Below are 17657 nucleotides of genomic sequence, written 5' to 3'. Positions count from 1 at the left end.
CAAAGCAGTCAGAGAAAAGTAAGTTGGAGAAGATGCTAAATGTCAAGTAGCTTCTAGTCTGTTGGTTCCCATCCTTTGATGCGCATGAGAATCCTTTGGCTGACTGGAAGGTTCACATTGTCAGGCCACACGCCGACCTTATTAGATACGGTCCCCTGGGTTAGAACCATAGGGGTTGGCATTTTTAAACTTGGCCAGGTGATTCTACTATGTAGTCAGAGTTGAAAACTAATACTTTAAGCCTGTTTACCTGAGCTTACACTTTACACATCATTGCTGACAAATATGTTGAGGTAACTCATCCCCATCTTTAAATGTTGGTACTGGTTTATTATATGAGTTCACTTTGTCAAGTCTTCATATTCTATGATATTATTAAAAGCACAGTTAAATGCATGAGATACAGGTAAGAATGTTTTGGAAAACCGAAAAATTATGTATATACATTTAATTTGTATTTATTAAGTAAAAAAACATTATTTACACAACAAATGCATTATACGTAACTATAATATATAATATATAACCTATTATACTTATAATATAGATAATATGTATATTGTAGATATTATAAATATATATTCATTGTATATACATAAATAATATATACACAACAGATTTATTATATATATATGTGTGTCTGTGTGTATAGATAGATAGATAAACATTCACTGCTGTCGAGTCAATTCTGATAGCATACAGGGTCTTTGTGTATTTCCAGGACTGTAATTCTTTATGGGAGTAGAAAACCTCATCTGGTTTCACAAATGCCAATGCATAGCTTATAGCTTCAGATTAACACACAAGTCACCACTGTATGACAAACTGACAGGTTGTAATTTAACCAAAACCAGACACAGAAGTTTTCTTTTAACTTTTTCCTGATCTCTGGGATATACAGTACCCACCAGCATTGTCAGCCTCTCAGGTTCTTGGGTAGCTGTTTTAATACATACCACCTAGAAAAACCCTGTGTAACTTCATAAACCTGAAGAAATAGGTCTCACACCACCAGTACTACCACCAGATCCACTTTGCATTTATATGTCCCACATTATATCAATATCCATATTCATATTTTAGGAGTGTCTCTTGATTTATTCATGCCTTTTATTACTGAAAACAGATGATATCAACAAAATTTTGAAAGCAGAAAATAATTTGGTTATGAAAGTGTTAATCACAGATTCCATTTGTAATTCGAGTATAATTGAATTTAGTGTATGCCATAGTATATCATGTACTAAATTAGCAGTTTTTATATCACTCATAAATGCTAAACTCTGTTTAAGAGTTCTTTACAAAAAAGAGCAAGTGAGAGAGATGGTCAGTTTCACTCCTCTCAAGAAGCTCAGTCCATTTGGAGAGAAGCGTGAGTGACAAACTAATTGGGGGAAATGAATCCCTAAATTGCATGAGGCTTGTTGTTGTAGGAGTTCTAACGCTAATGGAACTGAGCAAGGTTAGATTAGGAATTTCTGAAAAACATAACTCCAAAGCAACAGCTTGAATGGGGAACTTGAAGATGCAAAAGACACAGGCACATACTGTGTGTGCGATATGCACGGGGTGCTGCAGAGACAAGGTGCGGTCTCGGCATTCAGGACAGAAGCAGTGTGTGAAATGAGGCTGTTAGGAAAATAACACCAAATTGTCCATTGTCATATTTCTGTGTAATCATTACAGTCATCCCATAAAATAGGTGTACACTTTACCTAATTTATAAACTAAAACTTGGAATGGGTAAATGTTTAACAAAGAAAGCATATGCTAAAGCCATAATTGCAGCTGAGTTGTTTATTTCCTATATCACATTGAAATAATAGTCATTATAATAATAGCAATAACAACAATCAAAATAATCATAAAAATAATCATTTTAATCATCATAATAATCAAAATAATCTGGGACCTTTAAAATGTGGTGCTTTATAAAAATTGCCCTTTTCATCCTCTTAAGCAACCTTTCAATGCATGTATATCATTATATAAGAACAAGAAAACTGTGAGCTTTCTTAACAGTAGACAGCTTAACCTCCTCTGTTCAATGCAAGCAGAAGGGGATAGAGGCCAGAAGTAGCTGCTCTTCCTCCTTAGGAAGCCTTCAGGTTGAGACGCTTGGATGAGGCGTGTAGATTTGTGCAGGAGCATGGCGTGCCGCAGGCACAGGGAGCTGAGCCCTGCACTAGAACTCCCTGGGCATCCAGTGGGACCTGGGAAGGGCCGTCTTTTCCCCATGGGATCGACTAGGTAAAACCTTTGCCGTTGCCTGATTGGACTTGAAAGATCTTAAGTAGAGTTAAAACTGAACTGCTCAACTGACCTGGTAGCTGAATCAAGAAATTAGTGTGACATTTGCAGCCTCTGGAAAAAGGTTAAATCCTGCCACAATGTACTCAGCAGAATGCATGCCCCATCCTCAGCCTCCCTCATATGTGACTATTTCAACCTCAAATGTTTGTGAATCCCTTTACTTACGTCAGATAATTCAGAACTCTATTGACAACGAAGTATAGAAAAAATGCACTTTTATGGTTTTTCATCCTAAATAATTTGATTTAGTCAATCTCATCATATCAGCAGCAGCAGCAGAGATTATTTGGGGGTAAGACGAGATAATGGATAAGGAGAAATATGGAAACTTTGAAAGCTTGAACAAAAAGAGAGCGAATGTGAAGGAGGAAGAGAACGTGTGGACAAACAAGGAGTGTACAGCTAAGAGTAATTAGGTGAATGAGAAGGGCCTTGCTTGTGGTCAGACATCAGTTGAGTTTGAGCATGTTTCATTCAGGAGAGATTTAAGTTATCTAAATGTAGGCAGATAGAAATATGAAACTAGAACTTGAGACAGATAATGGGAATTTCTTTTTAAATCTAAGAAATAAATGGAAAGGGGGGATGGTGAGATCATTGTATTAGAGAATAGTGACCCAAAGGTAAGATGAAATAGGAGAAGCAAATGTATTAAAATGAGCAAAGGAAATAAGTTGTATTTGTATGTCTATTGCATGGCTGTAAATGACAAGCTGGATTTATTTTAAAGTGTTTAACAATAAAAGCAGTCTATATTTTATATGGTGTAGAATATGCAAAAATGTATAAATTAAAAAATAGATCAGTTCATACATCTACTACTCAGATTTTTACACCAACCACTGTCTCAAATGGATCAAATATGTCATCAAGATGTATTGCTAATTGCCTGTGACTGAACTGTGAGTGTTTGAAACAAAGGGGAAGGATTAGTAGTGGCAAAATAGGGCCTCAGTTATAGAAACAAAGCTGGTTTTCTCCCTGCATTACTGATCTCCTGAGTACTGGTGGGTAAACTATGCAATATTTTCTGTCAGAAATAGCATAAGTTTCCACTAAAATATGGCTGGACGTGGCATATTAAAGTGGAGTGTTGTAGATCAGTTAATTATAAATTAATGGCCTAGCAACTTAAGTAAATTAGATCTTTGTTATTAACCTTGACAGATTTTGAAAGCATCATGTTAGCTAAAAGGGAGGTATGAAGGGTCCAAGGAAAAATATAACTAAATATGTCATATTTGAAAATTGTATGTAAACAATTTATACATATACGGCATTCTAGAATAGCCTTTTTTTCCTAAATTTTTTTTAGAAATACAGACACTGAGGTAAATAGGAGAAAATATGAATGTGTTAATTTTATATTATGTATACTCTAGGTCTAATTTTCTTGCAGTTTAAAATATTTTCATGTTGAAAAATATTTCTAATTTTAAAAAAATCTGAGAGAAAACTTTTAGTATATAAAAAAAAGCAGATTATAGATGAAACCTCTGTTTTCAGTTGCCATTCAACACATAGTTTTCTCCTTAAATTCAGTTCACACCTGTAGCTCATCACAATGTTTTTAGTGAGAGTAGCCAAGTGAATAGAAATGAATAATGGTTTTGTGGAATATTGATAAGGATGGGTTGAAATCTGAATTTAGAGTACTATACACATGCTCATAGTATGTGTATTAAAGAAACCTAAAAAATAAGAGTAGCTGAAATATATACATGAAAAAATCCATTTTAAAATTGGAAGAAAACCATACTAGCTGAAAAGATCCTCATCAGTAAACAGTTTTACCTTAGAAATTTTTTCCTTTTCAAGAAAAAAATAAAAGATAAGCAACTCACTTATAAATATAGAACATATAATTAAAACACTGAATTTGAAATGAGTTTATACATATATTTTCAAAAACAATTTCTATATTGGGCCAAAATACAGCAACAAATAAGCTTGTTAATATATAAAGGAATAAATAATCATAGCCTTGAGCAATAAGCAGCTGACCTAGTTGAGAAGGAAAACCAATTGTTTTTAATTGTGCATACTCTGATCATATCTAAGATGTAAGATCCTACCTAACCCTGTCAGCACTCACTCCACCAGAGAAAGGCTTTGCCTCAAACTACACTCAGAGTGTAAAATATGAAGACCATGGACCCTGCACATGGACTTTTCCTGTTCCATTTTGCTTTGCGTAGCAAAGGCTAAGATGAGAAATTCCTAATAATGCATTGCATATTCCCAGATTCTGTGTAGTTTTCTCCTTTACTGGTGTATATTGTATTAAAATAATTATTGGTTATAGATGGAACAATGCTTTAAAATCCCCCCAATAAATTATTGACCTCAAGATGTCTATATGATTACATGTTTTCCATAATGTTTCCTCTTAAGAGAAACTTTTTGTTCAACTAGCACAAAAAGCTAGCTCATTCACACTCACTGCTATCAAATAGCTGCTGATTCATAGTGACCTTCTAGGACAGGTTAGCACTGTCCCTGTGAGTTTCCAAGACTATAGTTCTTTATGGGAGTAGAAAGCCCTGTCCTTGCGGGTCTCAGTCCAAGGCTTAACCAGTAGCCATCAGGGCTCCTGGAAATGTAATTAAGGAAGAGTGAAAGAATGATACGTACCTGAGTTCTATTATATTCCTTGAAACCTATGATTCCCCAAAGCAGAGATTGTATCATTATTTGGAGTAAATGACAAGAGAATGGTCCAGATGTTTGCATAGTATTAAGTCTTCTATTTGAAATGAAATATATTAACTCTAAACATACTCATAAAATTTAGAAAAATATCTACAACAAACAACTAGAATTTAAAAAAACGTCTTTTAAAAACTAATAATAACAATTAAAATGGCAGATTAAAGCTAATTAGTGACTCAAAGAAGCTGGGGAAGGGGCACTCGAAGAGGGTGAGGCTAAAGAAGGGACAGCCACACACAAACAATGGCAGAAGTAAATCCAGTCTGAGCAGTAAGCACATCAAGTTCAAGTGACTTAAAAACAGCAGCTGCAATAGTAATACTGCAATTTTTAAAAACAGCTTTATGGTAAGAAACTTTAAGCGAAAAGTAGAGGAATTGAAAAAATGCATATTGTACAAACATTAAAGCAGGTAAAGCTGGAATGTCTGTTTTTATAAGCAAAAATAGATCTCCTTAATGAGAAAAGTCATTAGGAATAAAGAAAAGACATTACATAAGGACCAAAAGGTCCACTGTGTGCCCCTGAAAAATACCCCCAGTTCCAAAATACCCGGGATAAAACAGATTAACACTACTCAAAGAAATGTGTAAATCCACGATTAGAGGAGAAGGTTTGGAAACTGGTCCTCAGTAATAGCATAATTATAAAGTAAATCAAGCATGAGCTATAAAAGCTGAAGAAATAGTTTTACCTACTTTTCATTTCTAGAACACATGGCCTAACATTAGCAAAATACAGAGTGATTTCAAATGCATGAGAGATAGTCACTAAGGCCAACCTTTTTTTGAACTATAAGACAGATCCTAGCAAGATCTGAAATAATACAGAGGCTGTTCTCTTAACCACAGCTAATTTAGCCAATAATTGTAACAGAAAGGTATCTATAAAAATTGACATTTGGAAATTCAACAGCATATTTATAAACCTGTGGATCAAAGATTAAGTCTCTGAAGAAATTAGAAAATATATTCAACTAAAAGAAGATGTGACATCAAAGTCTCTGGGATACACCTAAGAAAGGGAGTCTAAGGACATTTTTAGCAGTAAATATTCATGCTAGTAATGAACAGAGGTCTGAGTCATCTAAGAAACTGAAAAAGCAAGAGGCAGTAAGCCCAAATTATGTAAAATTAAAAAATAATAAATTAACTATGTGAATTCTACCAAATATATAAAGAATAAATATTACCAATTCTATTCCATTTCTTCCAGAAGATAGAAGGAATTTGCCAGCTCATTTTTTTAGCATTTTCTCAATGTTCAACTAGGTAAAAACATCACATCGATGTCTCAAACTGTAAAGATTTTTTATACCAAAGATATATAAGATATGGAATAATGGTTTCAATAGAGAAGAAGTCTCTAAACGGTGCTGATCTTTAGTCCCCAAAGGCAAACATCGCAAGACTCAATTTAGGGAGGCAGTTCATGGAATCCTGTTCATGGGTTTCCATACATAATTTCAGTTAAATTTATCCTTGAATAGTTGTAAAACTAAATTTTCTTCACAAAGAAATCCAAAATTATATGGAATCAATCCAAGATTGAGAGACTCCAAAATAAAAGGAGCAATTAGCAAAAGGTCTTGTAATAAGAAGGGAGTAGAAAACATAACAAAAAACTATAAACCTGAAGAATTCAAGAGACAAAGCACATCTCATTTTCATCTGTTTCAAGGCTGAGATTCACAAAATTAACTAGCATAAATTGTAGAATAGCTGGATGTGAATTTTTAAAAAAGAAACACAAAGCCTTACTTTGCAGTTTTGGATATTGTGTTTATTTCAGATAAATGCTTTATGGTTGAATGACGTTAGTGCTATTTAAAACAAAACCAGGTCATAAGAGTTCTGCAGTATAGTTTCTTCTTAGATCATTTTACTGAAGAAAATATTAATCCTGGGTAAATAACAAGGTATTTTGTTTTATTTTATTTCAAATGTAAAATTTTTGCCCATCAATAAAATATTTAGTTTGCATAATGCTCCTTATGCATATGGTATTTTCATTAAATGTTACTTTTAGTAATGGGCCTGCATTAGAAGAACCGAATCAAGGAGAAATCTAACCAAATATTTGTGAATAATATTTTAGTAGCTACTTTGTTCTAATTTCACAAACCTTTCTGGAAAAGGTCATGCCAGTGCTGATGATATGAAAATTTATGATTATTTTCATCTTAAAAATGATTGACCCACCTTTTTAACTAATCACTGATTTGATCCTGACTTGCTTACGTATAGTAGAATGAGTCAGATGGTGTGAAGCAAGTACATAGTTGAAGTTGGCAACCTGGGCTCTAAAGCTCCACTGCTAACTAGCTTAGGGGCTTTAGAAAGTGACTTCTGATCCTCTTATCCTACTTACGCAGTCACATGTAATCATTTTTAGTGGTAAGTGTAGGTTTTGTTGTCCTCACGAAGTTGACTCAAAATCTGAGCAAGTCACCCAGTTCAACCTGTGGTGTATGGGTGCTCACCCCTCAGCAGGTTCAATTATCTGGCCATGTTACCGGTTTAGTTTCAAGGGTCACACAGAGCAATGTCCACACAGAGCACAGCAGCATTATGGATGCTTGTTGGAATAACTCGTGAGTTTGTTTTTGCGGGTCATCTCGTTGACACAGTCACTATTCTTAACTTTGTGAACCATAATATTAATCATTCCCTTGAGTATTTTGGTGATAACTAAGTGACTTAAAATTTAGATTTGGGATTTCTGTTTAATTTTATATCTGCAAGCAGAAAGAAGCTCTCCATCTGCATCGAAGAGTCACAGAAAAACATCTCTCACAACCTGTAAAACCTAACAGAAGCCTTCTAGCAATGCACAAGTGCACTGTGGTTAATTTTCCCCATAGTGGAGGGCTAGAGAAGTTTGTTTGTTTTTTAACCACTTCAGTGGTCTTCACTGCACATATTTTTTAAAATTTTGGAGTAAATAAAAATACTTAATAAATAAGCAGAAACTAGGCATTTGGTAGGGAGCCATGGTCTCATAGTGGGTAAAGTATGGGCTGCTAACCAAAAGGACAGCAGTTTAAAACCATTAGCCAAGATGAGGCTTCCTACTCCTGTACAGATTCACAGTCTCAGAAACCCTTACGGCTGGTTCTACTGTATCCTAGCGTCCCTGTGAGTCAGAATCAACTCCGCCTCCGTGAGAGACATTTGGTAAAGGAGTCCCAGTGGGACAGTTATTAAAGTGCTTGGCTCCATCTGTAAGAGACAGCTGTGACAGCACACATGAACATAGATGGCAACATTGGAAACCCATGGGGCCCATTCTACTCTGCCACATAGCACGCCTATGTGCTGAAATTGACAATAGCAGTGGGTATATGTTTATTATTAAAAAATCTAAATTATACAACAGACATACCACACTGTATTTACTGTCATATACATATAATATTACTATGTATGTTATCAGTGACATCTTAGTTTACAAAGCCTAGCAATCCTATATAGGGTTACTATGAGTCAGATCCAACTAAAGGGCAGTGAGTTCATTTTGTGTTTGCATTAGAATTTCAGTTATTTTATCATTCTTTTCTGATTTCACTACATTCTAATTTTCTTCACACTTTTTATGTTTCTTACAATTCTGTGTCTGTCTTTTTATCTTTTATATCATTTCAACTTTTTGTTATGTTCATGTATTATTTCTTTTTTATATGAGGCATTTTATTAATCTGATTGTGATGATTAGAAACACAGTCACTTATTTTAAACATTAATTTCTCTAAATTTGAGGCATTTAAAAATGTCTATTGATTACTGAGGTGTTTTTAATTCAGTGGCACTTAGATTTTTTTCTTTAAATCATTTTATTGGGTGCTCGTACAATTCTCATCACAATCCATACATCCATCCATTGTGTCAAGCACATATGTACATTTGTTGCCATTATCATTCTCAAAACATTTTCCCTCTACTTGAGCCCTTAATATCGGCTGTTCATTTCCCCTCCCTCCCTGCTCCCTCATGAACCCTTCATAATTCATAAATAATTATTATTTGGTCATATGTTACACTGTCCAACATTTCCCCCTGCCCTCTTCTCTGCTGTCCATCCTCCAGGGAGGAGGCCATACGTATCATGCCACTGAACATATCAATGTATATTCGCTTTGTCTACTCTGATTCACTTAATAACTCATTTTAACAATCATCTACTTCCTCCTTTTCAATAGGGTTCTGTTCCTTTTTGTTTCACTCTCAGTTTCTCTCATAGGATTTGTATTTTGTTTGCTTTGCATCTTTTAATAAAAAGATTATTATTGGACCTGACTAGGGTTTGTTCCCAAATGCCCCTGTAGGTTGTCCCTGCCCTTATCTTTGTATACTTAGATACCATTTTTAAAAAGCTTCACTCTTCTGCTGGAGAGCAAGTTATGACATCTGTGCCTTTTGATTTTCTCTGGATCTTGATATCAAGTTTGCCTTAAATCCTTGGGCAGAATGCTTTGCTGGGTTCACAGGAAAACAGGTACCCAACATTGCCACGTGGAAAGAACATTCCTATGTCTTGCCACATACACAGCATCAGTACTCCTGGATTATGTGATTCTTTTTCTCCACTCATGGATTGTATGATTCTGTTTCTCCACCCATGGATTGTATGATTCTATTTCTGCACCCATGGATTGTATGATTCTATTTCTCCACCCATGGATTGTATGATTCTATTTATCCAATCATGGATTGTATGATTCTATTTCTCCATCCAGCTTAAACAGCCTCTTCCTCAGGGTTCCCTTTTCTCTTTAGTGATTAGCTGATTCTTAGTAAGTGGAGGAAATTGGTCATTTTCAACAAATTTCTGTTCTCCACATTTAAGGGTTTTGTGCTTTACTAGCACAGTTAAAAGAATGGGGTAACATTCTTTATTTTAGTGAGTAATAAGTAGAAAACAGAAAATGTTCTTTCTCTAGAATTTCTGAAATGGTGCATGGAATCATTATATACGAGATCAAACAGTTGTGGAAGAAACAGGTATCCAGTTGCTGTCACAATAATTCTGTGTCTTAGATTATTACTAATTTAAGAGGAATTTTAGTATGTGCAGAAAATAATGCCAATTAGTCCCTCTGTATTTGGCCATGCTGCAATAAAATGTCAATTAAATATGATTAATTCTTACTTTTTCCACCTGTATGACTGAAAATGTGTTAGTGCAGTGCTAATGGCTGTCACAGTGAGGGCGCTCAGGCATTGAAAGGAGTCATCAGAATCATTTCAGTGTTATGAAAAAATCCGAAGTGTAGTTCACTCGTATATCTTTGCCTGGTTGTCTTGCTCTGGATCCCTGCAGCAAGTAAAAATTTTATTTGTTTCAAATAATTTTCTCATGCAATTAAACCCTAACACGTTCTATTAAGTCTCCTTTCGTCGTTGAGGGCAGGGAAACCATCTCTTCCCTGATCTATGTATAGTAGGTGTTAGCACATTTTATGTCAAACAATTGTAATTCAATCCTATTTACTCTTTTTTTTTCTTTAAATGTTTTGAGGCTTATATCTTCTTCATTTATCTGTCACCTATTTTTAAATGTTTAAAACATTTGAAATGTTTAATTGATTGGATGAAAAATGTTACTTTAAATTATAAGGAAGCAACCCTCTTCACTCACCATGAAAGATAAGCCACCTGTTTTCTAAGCTCTGATTCTTTGAGAATGAGGGAAAAACTGGTAAGAAAAGAACACTGGAGTTTGTATTTCCCCACCATTTTCATTTTACCTACTAATCAAGTCTTTGAATTCCTATGTAGTATAATTTCAGACACATATCTAATCATGGATTTTCCATACTCTTCTGAGAAGGTATGAGATCATGCATGTACATATATTTTATTAAAAAGGTAATTAGTGTAGTGACAGGGCCTACCTGGGCTGTTTGTTACACTGTGGTGTCTTGGGTATTGCTCTGATGCTAAAAGTTGTGTCACTAGTATTTTAAATACCAGCACTGAACAGGTTTCAGTGGAGCTTCCAGATTAAAACCAGACTCTACAGCCAGGAAAAGCTGTTCACTTCAGACTAATTTGGCACTGAAATCCCTATAGACAGCAGCAGAACATTGTCAGTTACTGAAATCTTAAGGAACAGAAGCAGAACATTGTCAGAGATAGTGCCAGACGATGAACCCCTTAAGTTGGAAAGCATTCAGAATATGACTGAGGAAGAGCTGCCTTCCCAGAGTGGAGCAACCCATCGTGATGTGGCTGAAATAAAGCTTGTCTTACTAAAGCCTCTGGGGACCCTTCTTCTCTGATGGGGCAGACTCAAAGTGAGAAGAAACATCTGAAAATATCAATTAGTCATTGGAGCTTGGGATGCACTTGGAATCTAGGGAAATGGAAGTTGTAATATATAAAGGTCCTGGTCGGGGTCAGTTTAAATCAGAAAATCATGTGACTTACCATTTTGGAATGACACAGTCAAGAGGACTAGAGTTGCATTCATCAACATGCAGGACATTCCGAGGAGGCCTGTCCTGAAGTACAATGCTGTCGGTTATAATGTCTGTCCTTATACGAGGAGATCCAGGCGATGCCATCCGTATTTACATTTATGCGCTAGCCACTAAAGTTAGTGATGCAGAAATTGAAAAGGCCTTAACAACATGTTCGATCTGATTGGATGTTCAAACATACAATCACGAAGCATCAAAAAGTACTGGTAGTCGGAATCCAGAAGTTGGAAGCTGCAGAAGGAACAGTAGCTGAAAGATGGCCCTGCAACGGAGGCGAAATTGGCGATTGCGTGGTAGAATTGTGCAAAGCCAACGGCATCTTCATCACAGACCCCCTTTCATCAACACGATCTTCATCACAGACCCCCTTCCATCAACACGATCTTCATCACAGACCCCCTTTTCATCAACACGATCTTCATCACAGACCCCCTTTCATCAACACGATCTTCATCACAGACCCCCTTCCATCAACACGATCTTCATCACAGACCCCCTTCCATCAACATGATCTTCATCACAGACCCCCTTCCATCAACACAATCTTCATCACAGACCCCCTTCCATCAACATGATCTTCATCGCAGACCCCCTTCCATCAACACGGAAGGTGACTGCGCATGTGGAGTCCTCGATGGAGGACACCGAATTCCAATGGACCAGGCCAGAGGGCAAGTGTGGAATAAGCAATCAGTTGTTCATATGTAAGTTTAGGTTGTAATTGAAGAAATAAAATAAGTTCATACAACCCAAAATATGCCTTTTAGTATATGCCACTCAAATTTAAAGAACAAATTTTATCATTAAATATTAACGGAGCTGTGGAATGACATCAAGAACATCATACTTACAGAATACAAAAAGTTTTTAATTAAAAAAATCATTTTATTGGGGGTTCGTACAACTCTTATTACGTTCCATACATCAGTTGAAGCAGGGATATTTGTACATATGTTGTCCTCATTCTCGTCTAGACATTTCCTTTCTATTGAGTCCTTGGTACCAGCTCTTCTTTTTGCTCCCCTCCCACCCTCATACCACCCACATAGGTTGTACATTGTTATTATTTTCATCTCACACTGACCGCTGTCTCCCTTCCCCCATGCTATCTGTTGTTCTTCCCCCTGGAGAGGGGTGTATGGTTATGTATCAGTCATTGCAATCGGTTTTCCCTTTCTCCCTTCCTCTTCTCCTCTTCCTCTTACCCTTCCAGAATCACCATTCCCAGTCCTGGATTCTGTGTATCATGAACTCCCATTCCTTTCTATACCTGTGTGCATGTTCCGGTCTAGTCTGAACTAGGAAGCAGCACTGGGGTCATGGAAATGGGGTGGGGGAGGTGAGGAAGCCTCAAGGAACCAGAGGAATATAGTGTGTTTCATTGATGCTTTACTGCACCCTGGTGAGTCATCCCTTCCCTGTGGCCCCTCTGTGGAGAGATTTTTCCACTATCTACAGATGGGCTTTGGATCTCTGCTCCAGCCCCCTTCATTATCAACAATATGTTTTTTGTTTGCTAGGTGTCTACTGATGCCTATTACCTGGCCCCTATGACTCCTCATGATCGCACCAGCAGTGTGCTTCTTCCATGTGGATTTGTTGCTTCACTGCTGAATGGTGGTTTGTGTAACTTCAAGCCTTTAAGACCCCAGATGCTATATCTTTTAATAGTCGGGCACCATCCACCCTCTTGGCCACATTTGCTTATACACCTGTTTCGTCTGTCAGGAAGGTGAACATCTCGGACTGCAGATTGGTTAGAAAAAAGTGTTACTGTATTGAGGGAGGGTGTGAGAAGAGGCTCAAAGTCCATCCCCTGCCTCAGTGTATTGCTGTATAAATATATGTACAAGGGCCAATACCTCTATTTTTTGTGGATTAATGTATTTCTATACTCACACTGCTATGTTTATACCTCTATCCAAAGAGACAGGAAAAAAGAGGAGACCAAAGATGTCACAAGCAGAGTGGAGACCCAAAGCCCATTTGTTGGCCACTGGAGATCCCCTCACAGAGGGGTCTAGGGCAGGAGATGAGTCAGTCAGGGTGCAATGTAGCACCAATGAAGAATACAGCTCTCCTCCAGTTCCCAAATGCTTCCTCCCGCCCTCCCCCTGCCCCCTCACCCATTGCCATGATCCGAATTCTGCCTTGCAAGCTGGATAGAGCAGAGCAGAGGTTGTACACTGGTGGATATAGGAGCTGGAGGCACAGGGAATCCAGGGTGGATGATACCTTCAGGACCAGGGGTGTGAGGGGTGATACTGGGAGAGTAGAGGGTGAGTGGGTTGGAAAGGGGGAACCGATTACAAGGATCTCCATGTGACCTCCTCCCTGGGGGGTAGACAACAGAAAAGGGGGTGAAAGGAGATGCCAGACAGGGCAAGATATGACAAAATAATAAATTATAAATTATCAAGGGCTCATGAGAGAGGGGGGAGTGGGGAGGGAGGATAAAAAAGAGGACTTGATACAAAGGGCTTAAGTGGAGAGCAAATGCTTTCAAAATGATTAGGGCAAAGAATGTACAGATGTGCTTTATACAATTGATGTATGCATATGTATGAATTGTGATAAGAGTTGTATGAGCCCCTAATAAAAAAAAAAGACAAAAGAGGAAAAAAACCTTGATCTTAATCATAGAGTAGTAGCTAAAACACACAGAAGAAATGATAAAGTCACAGAACTGAACAGAAATTTTCAAAGGGAAGCTGGAAAAGACAAAATGAAAAAGGCATGGGTGGGGGGTGGGGGGAGCAGGGCACTAACCCACCCAAGGGGAGGGTATTGATTATGTCTCCACAGGGAAGGCAGAGAGACCAGGCTGCAAGCTGATGCACCAAAACATGAATACAACATACTGGCACATACCAGGGAGCCAATAGAGAGCACACAGGAGAAGCGAAGAGAGATGGAGAGGGAGGGAAACATGTCCTGGCCCACCAAGTTTCGAAGATGATATTCCTGCTCAGAGCAGCCAATGCACAGAGAGGACCATTGGGCCCGCCCCACCATGAGACATGCTGTACCTCACTGAACTATAGTGTTACGGGGACAACGTTGCAGACACTGTGGGAACTATGCCCTGTCTGACCCTATCACATTTGGGCGAAACACTGAAGGCATGCAACAGAGCTGCAAGGGGAGCAAAGTGATGAAATTCCCAGGGAATACCAAAAATAGACTTTGGAGACAGAGTGTGGCACCCCATCAGACTCCACTGGAAAACACTCATAAAGGCCAACAAACAGGCCTGGAACTGTTTATAGGCTTTTCCATTTTTGTCAGTGGCTTTCTTTTTGTTGTTGTTTTGTTGGTTTTGACTTCCTGTTTTGTTTTGTTTGGCTTTACCTGGTGCTGGCATTATCCATGCCTCTGCATGTCTATCTAGATTAGATAGGCAGGATAAACAATTCAGAGATGATAAGAACAGGACTGATATTTCCTAGGGGATACAGGAGGAGAGGTGGGAGAAAGGGGGGTGGGGGGAAGCCAACCCAGGGACAAGGGAACAACAAGTTAACTAAAGTCAATGGAGAGAAGGGCATAGGATGCCTAGTGGGGCTTAACCAAGGGCAATGTTGCAGGGAGGAATTACTAAACCTGAATAAAGGCCTAACATGATGATGAGACAAGAGGAAAGGAAAAGGAAATAGAGGGAAAAAACAGGAGGCCAAGGACATTTATAGAAGTCTAAATACAAGCATGTGCACATGTAAATATATTTATATGTAATGAGAAGGGAATAGATCTATGTATATCTATATGTTAAGAATTAAGGTTTTAGAAGGACATTGGTCCTCAACTCAAGTACTCCCTCAACACAAGAACACTTTGTTGTAATATTCTGTCATTCTGTGATGTTCACTTTCCCGACATGATCTCTGAAGACAAAATGGGTGCATAAGAAAATATGGTGAAGAAAGCTGATGGTGCCCAGCTACCAAAAGAATACCATCTGGGGTCTTAAAGGCTTGAAGATAAACAAGCAGTCATATAGCTGAGAAGCTACAAAGCCCATGTGGAAGAAGCACACCAGCTTGTGTGGTCATGAGTTTCGATGGGATCAGGTATCAGGCATGTAAGACCCAGAACAAAATCATACCCAATGTGACTGGGGGGTGGGGCATGGAGTGGAGACCCAAAGCCCATCTGTACACAAGTAGACATCCCCTCACAGAAAGGTCACAAGGAAGAGGTGAGCCAGTTAGGGTGCAGTACAGCACCAACGAAACAGACAACTTTCCTCTAGTTCCTTAATGCTCTCTTCCCCACACTACCATGACCTCAATTCTACCTTACAAATCTGAGTAGACCAGAACATACACACTGCTACAGATAAGATCCTGCAACACAGGGAACCCAGGACAGATAAACCCCCTCTAGGGGCAACAATGAGAATAGAGATACCAGGAGAATAAGGGGAAGTTGGAAGGGGGTGGGGGGAAAGGGAGAATCGATCACAAGGCTCAACATATAACCCCCTCCCAGGGTGACAAACAACAGAAAATTGGGTGAAGGGTGACAGAGGATGATTTAAGGTATGAAAATTATAATTAATAATTTATCAAGGGTTCATGAGGGAGGGCGGGTGGGGGGGAAGGGAAAATGAGGAGCTGATATCAAGGGCTCAAGTAGAAAGAAAATGCTTTGAAAATGATGATGGCAGCCTATGTACAAATGTGCTTGACACAATGAATAATTGTATGGATTGTGATAAGAGATATAAGAGCCCCAGTAAAAGTGTATAATTAAAAAGAAGAAGAAATATTATAGTGAAATGTGCAAAGACCTAGAATTAGAAAAACAAAGAGAACATGCCCAGCATATTTTAAACTGAGAGAACTAAAAGCAAAATCCACGTCTCGAGTAGCAACATTGAAAGTCACTATGGAAAAGTACTGACTGATGCAGGAAGCATCAGAAGAAGACGGACAGACTGCACAGTGAATGTACCAACAAGAACTAAATGGCATCCCGCCACTGCAGGGGGCAGCATCTGATCTAGAGTCAGTGGCACTGAAGAAAGGGCCAAGCTGCACTGAAGGCATTAGCTAAAAGCAAGCCCCCAAGCGTTGACGGTCACCGATTAAAATACTGCACCAAGCTGATGACACCCTGCAAGCACTCGCTTGTCTATGCCAGGACAACTGGAAGACAACAACTTGGTAAACGTACTGAGAAAGATCCACACTTGTGTCCCTTCCAAAGAAATGTGACACAGGAGCATGCTCCAACCATAGAGCACAATCATTAAGATCACATAAAAGTTAAATGTTGCTGAAGATCATCCAACAACAGTTGTAGCAGTGCATTGAAGGAACCCTTTTATTACTGCTAGAAGGGTAGGCCAGATTCAGAAGAGAACATGGACCAAGGGACGTCACTGCTGATGGATCTTGGATGAAAGCAGAGAATACCAGACGATGTTTACTTTTGTTTTATTGCTATGCCAAGACATTAGTCTGTATGGATCATAGCAAAAGATGGACAGCCTTGAAAAGAATGAGGAACTTGTACATGGATCCAGAGGCAGTTGTGCTCACCGAACAAGGAAACACTGCCTGGTTTAAAATTAGGAAAGGTGTGTGTCAGCCTTGTATCCTCTCATCGTAGTTACTCAGTCTTTATACTCAGCAAGTAATCAGAGAAGCTAGATTATCTGAAGAAGAATGTGGCACCAGGCATGGAGGGAGGCGTATTAACAACCTGCAATACGCAGATGATGCAACTTTGCTTGTCAAAAGTGAAGAAGACTTGAAGCACTTGCTGAGGAAAACCAAGGATTGCAGCCTTAGCATAAAGGATTACAGTTTCATATAAAGATGTATTACAATTCAATATAAAGAAAACAAACCCTCACAACTTGACCAATAATTAACACCATGATAAATAGAGAGAGGATTGAAGCTGTCAAGGATCTCACCTTGCTTGGATCCACAATCAGTGCTCATGGAAGCAGCACTGAAGAGGTCAGACAACATATCGCCATGGTTAAGTTTTCTGCACAAGACCTCCTTAAAGTCATTGGAAAGCAAGAATGTTACATTGGAAGACTAAGGTATGACTGACCCACGTCATGGTATTTTCAGTGGCCTCGTGTGGATGTGAAAGGTAGACATTGAATAAGAAAACTGAAGAAGAATTGGTG

At 38.3% G+C, this 17657-nt stretch overlaps 1 protein-coding gene across 1 annotated transcript in view; it reads left to right on the top strand.

Annotated features, from left to right (window-relative positions):
* The window catches only part of MEI4 (meiotic double-stranded break formation protein 4), a 169442-nt gene that overhangs the window by 102787 nt on the left and 48998 nt on the right, over nucleotides 1–17657 (top strand). The gene's annotated exons all lie outside the window — the stretch shown is intronic.

This window comes from Tenrec ecaudatus, chromosome 7, assembly GCF_050624435.1.
Source record: "Tenrec ecaudatus isolate mTenEca1 chromosome 7, mTenEca1.hap1, whole genome shotgun sequence".
NCBI lineage: Eukaryota > Metazoa > Chordata > Mammalia > Afrosoricida > Tenrecidae > Tenrec > Tenrec ecaudatus.
This window is presented reverse-complemented; position numbering and strand designations above follow the sequence as displayed.